This window comes from Cariama cristata, unplaced genomic scaffold, assembly GCF_000690535.1.
Source record: "Cariama cristata isolate BGI_N322 unplaced genomic scaffold, ASM69053v1 scaffold6382, whole genome shotgun sequence".
NCBI classification, from domain to species: domain Eukaryota; kingdom Metazoa; phylum Chordata; class Aves; order Cariamiformes; family Cariamidae; genus Cariama; species Cariama cristata.
In genome coordinates this window covers 37,456-45,538 of record NW_009604335.1, presented here as the reverse complement: position 1 = coordinate 45,538, position 8,083 = coordinate 37,456, and positions in this window count along the sequence as shown.

The window sequence follows — 8,083 nt, the reverse complement described above, 5'->3', positions numbered from 1 at the left end:
TCCAATTGATTTTAATGTAGTTAAGCAGTCACGTGTGGTTAATCAGAAGCTTCCGTTTCTCTTCACATTAAAAAACCCTTCAATGAACAAGCAAAGAGTACGTCTGTTTGCTGAAGTCGATTACCTGAAATAAATGGATGAGTATAAACCAAAGGATTCATTAATTGGACTTTGCGGATAGCGAGACTATATGAAGTCTATATAATCACTCATATATGTAGAGGGACGAAAGGTAAATTTCACTACTGATGATTAGAGTAACAGGTTATGCTGGAATCCTGCTGACAGAAGTTATTAGATCTATTGTATCTTCCAGAGAAACCTGGTACAAAGTAGAAAACGGGGTTGACATGCTTTTAGTGTATAGCTGAAACCTTCATTCCCTAAAATGCCATGCAAAGGTTTCCCTTTGAAGGGTATTTTAATTACTGGAGGTGACACTGGGTTTCTACACTTGTCCTCCAATAGCTCAAGTAATGATATTAATGTACTCCCTTCCAAGATGTTTAAAGATCTGACTTTGGCATTCCTTTATTATTCTCAGCCTTTTGCTGATGGCTGAAACCACCAATACAGTGTGTGACCACACTGGCACGAACTACACAGTGCACTGTCAATGCTGTCAGATCTTTGCCTTCTGTGCAAAAGAACTCTGTGCTCCTTTTGATTACTGGACAGAAAGTTGTAATTTATGCCTTTATCAATATCTGTCACTTTGAGGCATTTCTTGTTTTTGCTTTTGAACTGCCTTCTTGTTCAGCATCAGTTGAGCCTTTCTTTGATATCTGGATAAATTGAGTATTTTAAATGACTGTTTCCATTTCTTTTACTTCAGTTGGGTGGCAGTCGCGTCCCAGTGACTCATGTATGTACGTACATGGATCTGGAGTGGAGCGTTATGGCTGAGTTTCTGATGTGTTGCCTTTGTGGCTGAGACACCTTACCTGTTTTTACTGTGTTCAGAGTTTCAACTGGATCCGGAACTTTGGTGAGGAAAGGAGAGGGTGTCTGTTTCCCACCCCTTGAAAAGGTGCCATCTCTGCTGCAGCGTTAGTCAGGTGGAAAGCAGCAGGCTGTATTTTGTCAGGTTAACAGCATACTTAACGTAACTTAGCATTCCCTGCACGTACGTTAGGTTTTTAATAAGGTGATGATGTACCAAGCAGGATTTGTCACTGAGCCTTAAAATGAACATCGCAGTTCTTTATAATAAAAAGTGCTAAGTAAATAGCAGGATTTATTTCCTACCTATATCATTTTATCAATATATGTGTTTATGGAAATAGCTGGGAACTTTGGTTCAATGGTGAGAAGATATCTTGCCAACCTGCTAATAGCAGGTCATCTCTCCGCTGCTGTAATGTTATCTGTTTTGGGATAACTTTAAAGGTATCGGTAGAAGTGCAGAGGAAGTGCAGCAGCTCTCTTGGAGCCAGGCACATTCTGTAAGCTTAATTATATAGCTTCAGCACCACATCTTAATCTGAATCAACAACATCTGCTCACCATCCCTATTCCTTGGCAGAATGGGGGAAAGAATAGCTGCTTTGGCAGCCAAAAGCATCTTTCCATCAGCTGTGGTCGTATCTTGCAGGTGTTGGAGGGGAAGGTGAGGTAGGACACACATTTCTAGTTCACACCCTAATCAGAATTTGAAGAGTCTTCTGGAAGCAAATACCCGTGGGACTGTTGCAGCATTTCCCTCTCCTGTAACCCCCCTGTGGACACTCAACTGCCGAGACAGTTACTGTTATCACAGGGCGTCATCTTGTGTTGTTGCGGATGATCAAGGAGCGTGCAAGTTGTAGTGGGAGAAAACAAGCTAAGAAAGAATGAGGGCAGTGAGTGGTCGGGGTGGGAAGGAAGAAATTTAAGTGTACTGTTGTATTGACTGGGGAGATGGATTACATAAACTGATGCTGATTCATGGCAGTGCTTCAGCATGGAAGTTGTCAAAACTTGATCCCGAACTCTTGCTCTACTCTCTCACGCTGATCTTGGATCTCCAGGAAGGATGTATGAGGGTTGTACGACTTCCATCTGTCTGAGTTCCTTGCCCACTGCCAGTTTCTCCAGTGCCCTTGGATCAACCTTTGAACTATAATTTCTGCTTTTGACAGTCCTGAGTGTGGGCTCGTAGCCCTCTTTGCTCAAATTTAACTACTACACTGAAGGTATTTTGTTTTAAAGCTACTTCACCCATAGTTTCTTAATTTAATGAAAGTCTTTCTTGCCTTTGATCACCATAAAAAGTAGATCTGTCTCCTCTAACAAAGTACATGAGTACTGCATCCTGTTTTTTCAAGCAGGCTGTTCTGTAATGGCCTGTGCCATTTACAAGGCTGGAAATTATAAAAATGCAGTGCCTTATTGTGCATTCAGGGAAGCAGTACATTTTTTTTTTTTTAATCCTAGAAGGATGCTGAAAATGTGTTGTGGCAAGGATGAGGCATGTGGAGATCAAGAGTATAGACATCAGCTGTAGAAATGAAGATTTCCTGCCACTGGTTGGAAAAATAGAGACAAGTTACTCAAGAAGATGGACAAGGTCTTGCTTAAATTATAAGAGAAAATTGACTTTTCTGTCTGCTATTTGCCTGTCTAATATCAGTCTTTTGAAGAACTCAAACCATCAGTGAACAAAAGTGGCTTTGCTACAGGTATGAAAAGATTTAATCCTCATTCTGAACAGCATTTAAAGTAAATTTAAGAGATGGTTTTAACTCCTGGTTACAGTAATTTTAAAGAAAGGTGAACCTTCTGCCAAAAATAGACTTTTATTGAGGGTTAAATTGTGGTTGACTGTTGGCTCATATTAAGCATTTTTTTCCCATTGCCTTGAGAAATGGACTGTGATGTTGATCAAGTGTAAAACAAGAAAAGATTCTTCGCTCCCCCGCCTCCACAACCATTAGATGTTCAAATGGACGGGAAGCCAGATCAGTGAACCGACTTCCAGTGGCTTTTTGACATCATACTCACTGCAAGGTTTCGAAAGAGGCGTTTTCTTAGGATGAATGCTAATAAAAGAAATTGTCTTTTTTAGCTCATGTGCTTTGTCTGGAATTTTGTTGAAGAGACAAAGTGATTTAACAATGGAAGTTATGATTGTTTGCAATTTTTTTGTATATTTCTGGGGAACTTAAAGCCTGAAAGAGCAAGAAATTCCTGTGAGCCTTGTGAATAACTGAGGTTCTTGCCCTTTCAGAAAAAGAAAGATTAAAACACCGTTTGGGTTCTTTTTCCATAGAAGCAAATTGCAAGTGCTAAACAATTAAAAGAATCTGAATAGATGTCTAAGGTTTGCTGTTATCAGTTTTAGTTTGTCCAATTCTGAAACTAAGAATCTAATATATTTTAAAGTATTTAGAAAACAAAAGAACGAATGTTTCCATTTTTCTATGATTTAGTGAAAACCCATTGTCACTGAAACTTCACATTTCATACAGTTAAAGAATTCCACTATTTTAATGTTATGCCTAATTTGGGAAACACCTGTAACATTTAACATCAGCTCAAACTTTTGGGATGCCAAAATACCTTGTAGTACTTTAAGTACCTATCTCTTTACAATGGAGACAATGCTGGTTATTTAGATTCCTCCTTTTTACGCAAGAATGCTTTTCTGTAAAATATTGATTTCAGTTTAGTTAATAAATATGTGTAAAGAACTGTTTGGGTTTATATTACTTGCCTGAGAACCAAAAAATCCCACCAAAGACTTGGTTTATTTGATTTCCCTCCGAGTTGTTAAGAAATAGGTGGAGGGGGAGAGTGGCTCAGAAAAACCTTGTACCCTGGCACCAAAATTTAAAGAACTTTTAGGTGACAAAAGATATAAATGCAAAATATTTTCAATGGTATGTGTATATATATAAGCAGGATGGGTGTCTAAACTCGCTTCATATAAACAAGATGCTGAACAGCAACACAGGAGGAGTTACTTAAGCCTTTGGTTCTAAAATAGCAATGCTTTGAGCGAAGCCAATCGTTTTTAGGGCTTTGGAACCAAGAGATCTAGCCCACTGGAAACAGCTACTGATTTATTTAATCAATCTTAAATTTGAAACGTATCAGTTGGCCTGTATGCCTAAGGTAGCTTTGTCATTTTTCATTAGTTCTAATATGCATCCACATGTTCTGCCTCAAATCTTGAGAGGGGAAAAAAATCAGAACAGTGATGAAACATGGATTTTTCATTTCACTTTATTAAGTTCCTTGTTTTTATTGAGTTAAATTCTTTTGACAGTGATGATCGCCTGCAGATCTCTACTATTTTAATGGCTATCCCACTTAATGAAAGCGAATGATCTTCAGTGAAAATAAATACAAATGCGAATCAAGGTTAAAATCGGTGTCTTATATCAAGGTTTCTGCTTGATGGTTTGAATCCCGTTTGGAATTGGTGACTGAAGGGCGTTAAGGTGAACAGATAGACTGCACTGACTAACGTGGGTTTGGGGAGCGGTTGGCTCAGGACACATGGGTGTAGCTCCATGTCTGCTTGCATCATTAAATGAAAAGGTAGGTGGAGTTTTGGAGGGGGTTTTTTGTGTGGGTTTTTTTTTGTTTGGTTGGGTTTTTACAGAAGTAGTGGATATCTGATAAACAATTAATTGATTTAAGTTGAAACAAATAGTTGAAGGTAGCTGCTGATCATGCCAAGTTCCTGTTAATACTGAAGAATTATTCATTATAGGGAAGAAATACCCTTTTGCCCATGAACTAAATTTTTGTAGTGTTATGTAATCGTCACGTGAATGTTTTTTTTTCTAATATGATTAGGAAGCAATGTTCCAAACCTTGTACATCATGAAGCATTGCATAACGGGGAAGACTCTGAATAGCAATGGTACTAAATCACGTAATACAGTAATATAGTTGCACAAAATTAGTATAAGCACAGGAGGCAAATATCCTGATGGAAAGGATTTCTATGGTAGTAAAAATCTCATCCATTGAAATTGGCAATTACTAAACTTCTTGGTTTAAGACTGTCCCGAAGACCATAAACCGTGGCAGAAGAGTTTCACACGTAACTTGGGACGCAGGGGTGCGTGCTACGTGATAGTATTTCAGCACTAGAGTATTGCTTAGGTCTTATTTTGTACCAAGTGTGAAGTTTTGCAGCTCAGAAAAGGGAAATAATGTGGCAAAGCTGGCAGGATAGTTACCAGCCCCGGCTCAGTCTGTTGGCCTTGTTCTCCCCTAAGGGAATTCAAAACTCATTCTGTTTCCTCTTTCGTTGAAATGACTCTTTTGAGAAGAGTTTGAAAGTCTGGGTGAAATACAGAAATAAAGTGTCTGTCCCCTGGTCTCTGCCCGAAGATGGAAAAACATTGTCCCAAGGAAGGGACAGTTGGCTGGCAATCCAATGAGTGGCTCTGCCACAACAGAGCTTTGGACAATGACGATTTCATCCGTCTGAGGAGCTACGGGTGCTTGTTTGTCCTTTCCAGGCACTGAAGTTGAGTATTTAGCAGATATTCCGGGATGCAAATCCCCAGCGTTGGTGCTCTCTTCCCTGGAGCGCTGCTGCGGTATGTCTGGACTGATTGCTGAGCTGTTCTCGGAGGGAATGGCTGGGGTTAGTGTGGTGAGGAGTTTCTGGAGCATTTAGCAGGGTTTGGCACCTCTCTGTTCTGAGGCTGACTTTCTCAAAGCAGTCTAAGGGCTTCATTTGCTCTGAAGTACTTTGAGAGCCGTAGGGAACATGAAAGATGCAGCAGCACGTGTTCTGGACTGGCTGTCGCAGCATCTTCTGCAGGTGGCTGCCCTCTGAGCGCTGAAGACCTTGGGGAGCATATCAATAGACTTGCCTTGTAATGGATGCGAACAACCTCAGATGCTGTCTGTAGCCTTCACAAGGCATGCCAGTTGTTGTTTACCCTTTGATGTAACTGAAGGTATTACTCTCTAAAGCCTCTGCAGAGGGTTTTTTTCCCTTTCCATTGGAGAGCCTGACAGGTACTCCATCTCGATTATGCCTCGGCTCTTTGTTGTATCCATCATGTTCCTGGGCTGAATGACGGAGCGGTAAGGTGCTTCTGGTGGGTGCAGATCCTGCCTGTGTAACGGGGATGTAATTAATGGGTACGCCGAGCAGAGGCACAAGCCCAGAAGAGGCAGTTGTCATCTCACTCTTCCAGCCAACCGACTGTGCCTTGTTACAACACCCTGTTTCGATGTTGTTGTGTATTTACTTAAATTCTGAGGCATTGCTATGTTTGTTTGTTTTTTTTTAAAATTTATTATAGTGAGCATCTTCACTGCTTCTGGACCTTTTTATTGCCAAACACCTTGCTGAATCAATGCGATGTCTCGGATGAAGAAGGACGTGGTGTATGGTTCTGTGTGCGTGGTGCATCCCTGGGCATTGCAGGCTGTGATGCCTCTGACCGAGGAGGTCTCCTGGTTCTGTCACCCCGTCTGTCACTTGTGTCTTGCTGCAGCCTTCACGCCAGTGCTTCTAAGGGGCTCCCAACAGAATCACAAAAACGCAGGTATTGTTTATCTGAAAGTGCTCTTGTTTAGCTCTCACCCCACTTCTCCCGAGTTCTTTAATGAGCCGGTTTGTGTCTCGAATGCGGACCGATGTACCTGCTGTGAAGGACAGTGAGGGTGAGCTCTGCCTGCCCGCTTGCTCGCTGGGTGCTCAACCCAGCCATCATCACCAGAGCATGGGGAAAGCCTCCCTTTTCTTCCAAGAACGGGGTGGTTACCGCCTGTGTGTTTTCAGGACGAGCTGCTCTCTAACTCCTGACAATTGGGCTCTTGAGGTGCCACTTAGCGCTCGAGCTAAACGCTCGAGTCTTTTGGGACGTTGTTACAAAGGAAAATGGAAACGCTACGGCACGGTGTCAGAGCTGCTTTTGCACTATTAACTGGTTTAATGAGCCTCTTAAATTGTTTTGGGGAAGACCTCGGTCTCCTGCATCACCTTGTTGTCCCTGTTTACTGTTGCGGCTCGGCGGCCGGAGCCGTGGTGGTGCTGGCCGCGGAACAACCGACGGTGAGCACCGGGGCTGTGATCTCTCCCTTCCCAGGAGCAAAGCAGAAGGCTGCACCTCGGCCACGCGGTGCCCACGCATGACGGTGGGTGTTTTGGAGGCAGGGGCTCCTCAGGCCCCATGACAGCATGGAGGTGAGTAACCACGAAGCTGTTTGCATTAGTGAAAAGGGTTTGCTCTGCTCAGTTGACGGAGTTGGTTAGTGCTGAGGTCCTGCGTTCCCCCACAGGTCTCTTTATCTGCACCTCGCTCGGGTGAACCTGCTTGTTTAATCTCCTCACCCCGTGCACTTTGCTCGCCGTGCTGCCATCCACTCTCACTTCCAATTTCACACCAACGTGCTCTTGACGTATTTATAAACTAACTCCCTTATGTCAATGCGCTAAAACGCAACCAAATACGTTCTAGAGAGATATTTTTCTCCTCCGTTCTCTGTTGCTGTGGCAATCTGGACTGCTGCTGAGCAGAACGGGTGGGAGAAGCCAGCATCGGTGCAAGAGCATCCTGCTTTCCTGCATGGTCGGTGCTGTGAAGGACATCCAGTGCCTGCTGCTGCCTCTTGGCAGTGATTTTACCCATACAGTGTTTTTAACATGCAAATCTCAAAGGACTTTAGGGCAACTTAATCTTCCTTAAGGTTTTGCTCTTGGATTTCAGCTATGTCAGAACTTCATCTACACCTCTCAGCACATAATCTCTTCTTCGTTGTTGCCCTCTTGTCTCTTCTGCATCCAGCTGGACAGGCTAAGGCTCAGTCCAGAGCAGGTGACCAGATGATTTCTGGATAACGAGTCACTGCTGATCAGTTACATTTGGTAGTTGACTATGAGAAGCTGGTTGCAAATCCAAAGTAAAAATGTGTTAGCATAAACCATTGGAAGAGAGCGTGTTTTCCTTTGCAGTAGGTGGAGAACATGGGGATGGTCTGTTAATCAGATCTGTTGGCGATCAGCTGACAGATGGCAACTCACGGGGAAAATTAATCATTTGCTCGTGCAGGGTGTTGAGGATGGAACAACGGTGTCTGTAAAGATTCTAGGGGTTTGTGTGAGACGGCTCAGAGAGGACCTGAG